This window comes from Corvus brachyrhynchos, unplaced genomic scaffold (genome assembly GCF_000691975.1).
Source record: "Corvus brachyrhynchos isolate BGI_N302 unplaced genomic scaffold, ASM69197v1 scaffold652, whole genome shotgun sequence".
NCBI classification, from domain to species: Eukaryota; Metazoa; Chordata; class Aves; order Passeriformes; family Corvidae; genus Corvus; species Corvus brachyrhynchos.
The window spans coordinates 94,356-96,522 of record NW_008236780.1 but is presented as its reverse complement, the minus strand read 5'-3'; the positions used below and the strand labels follow the sequence as shown (position 1 = coordinate 96,522).

Genomic DNA, 2,167 nt, shown 5'->3' with positions numbered 1-2,167 from the left:
CCCTCAGGAACAGCAGGCTGGAACAGCAGGGACAAGCACAAATCCCGGGTGGCAGACGAGATGTATCCAAACGGGGAACCCCCTGGAGGTCTGGGGAGGCAGGGCGAGCAGGGCTACAACGTAGCAAAGGCTCGAAGCAGCGGCGAGGCAGGGCGGCCACAGCCTGGCTCCCAGCGGGGCGGGGAAGGCGGGCTTTGGGATCCCAGGGCTTCTCCAGCAGAAGGAAAAGCAGCCAAAGAAAACAGCCTCCCTCTCTTTCGGAATGCCAGAGACGGACTGACTAAACACCCAGGTGAAACAAAAAAAGGTAGCCAGCTCTTTTGTTTTTCTTAAGTACCCAGCCATTTGTTCCCCTAGCAACATGTATGGGGGAAATTCCTTTAACAGAAAAAAAAACAGGAGAGCTCCTAAAACCCCAACAATCCGCTTTGCAAGAAGGTGGATAGGGAGTAATAAACTTACTGCCCTGTTATATACAAGGAGATGCTGAATTAAATTAAGAGTAGGTTTAAGCATTTTTTTAATTTGGGACACAAATTGTGGAACATGCTGCTACAAGATACTTTGAAGGCCAACGGATTTCAGACTGGTTTAGAAAGGTATTCAACAAATTCATGTCACTTATTAAAAATGATGGTTTCAAGGGTTGCAATCCCTGGCTCAGGTTATTCTCAAGTTGCTAAATGCTGGAAGCCAGGCAGGATTTAGCAGTGTGAGGATCAACCTTTGCTTGCCTTATTCTTTCCCTTTGTATAAGCAAATAGCCACCTAGCCTGATAGGAGTAAATGGATCTTTGTGTGATTCTTTATGAAGCTTCTATATATTGCTGTCATGCTGTGAAGGAGTGGTTAAAATCTGGAACAGAGCTTTGAACCCTGCCTCTGTATCACAGTGTACTTTGTTGTTTTGCCCAAAGAGAGCATGCAGGGTTATTACTTTTAAAATTGTAATTTAAATTCTAACTAATTAATACAGTGATACATTTTTTGGGCTTATTTTCATAAGCAGGATGTGAATTGAAACAAGTTTCCTTTTAGATTAGAAAACTACCTTAAATTTGTCTTTGCCTGATGGCTAGTAGGACAGATCTTTCAAGGATCTAGGTTAGTCCAGCTCAGGTGACACACTTGCTAAGCACCCTATTGTGACAAAAGGACCCAATTCTATTTTGAAAATTTTATCTTTATTTTTTCCTAACAACTTTGATTATCTTCTGAGATCAATTATTTCTTGTTATTTCCAGTGATTGGTCAATAAATCAACACTCTCAAGTATGTCTTACTCATTTACTTACTTTCAATCCAAAGACTTTAACACTGCTCTCTTTTAGTCTACTGGCCTAGACCTCAACTGAAAATTCTCAAATTAGCTTTGATTTTCTCCAGTGTATTTCTATGGCAGGGTGGATATGTTCTGCATTGTACCTGTAGTTGTATCAATAAACTGTTAAGGCTGGGGAGCCAATTGGAACACTTGTCACAAAAATTCCTTAACTGGCCCATGCCAACTGAGGAGAGAGGCTAGGATGCAAAGTATAGAATTATAAGAGGAAATATTTATTCATGCACATGAGGTGTCCCGGCCAAATTGGGGCACCCCGAATGTGGTTTTACACGGGGTTCTTAGACCCTTCAAGCATTCAGGTAGAACACGATTTGACTAATCACTAACACCCACACTACTGATTACTAATCATAGGAAAGCTTTGCAAAGCAACTATATTTCTGCAGTGTTCTTGCTGCTTGTCTATTGATCCAGACATCCCTGGAGTCAGTCTTGCTATAGCTACTTATCTATGATGCCAGACAACTCTGGGAGGGTTTCAAAGACACGTCAGAGGGGCTAGGATGCACTGGTGTTATCTCGGTTGTCCAGGGGTATCCTTTATCCTTCATGAGACAGCTCTGAGCTTCCAAGAAGCAAAGTCCTTATTTCCAGGGCTGAGCTGTCCTTTAGTTTGTTTTACTTGAGCATGAACAATACCAAAGTCTCCAGTAAAATTCCACTACCTTATTACAGCACAGTGTATAATGTGATCTAATATATATATATAAACAAAGTTAATGTACTTTCATACTATAAAAACTGATTGATATAATAGTTAGTGTGAAAAACGAGGTTCACTCTCCTGTTAGAATTTAAAGAGTTTAATATAAAGACAATAAG

General features: G+C 41.0%; 1 protein-coding gene across 1 annotated transcript in view; it reads left to right on the top strand.

The window, feature by feature from the left end:
• Positions 1–2,167, top strand: part of LOC103611329 (transmembrane protein 161B) — a 68,472-nt gene that overhangs the window by 30,781 nt on the left and 35,524 nt on the right. The gene's annotated exons all lie outside the window — the stretch shown is intronic.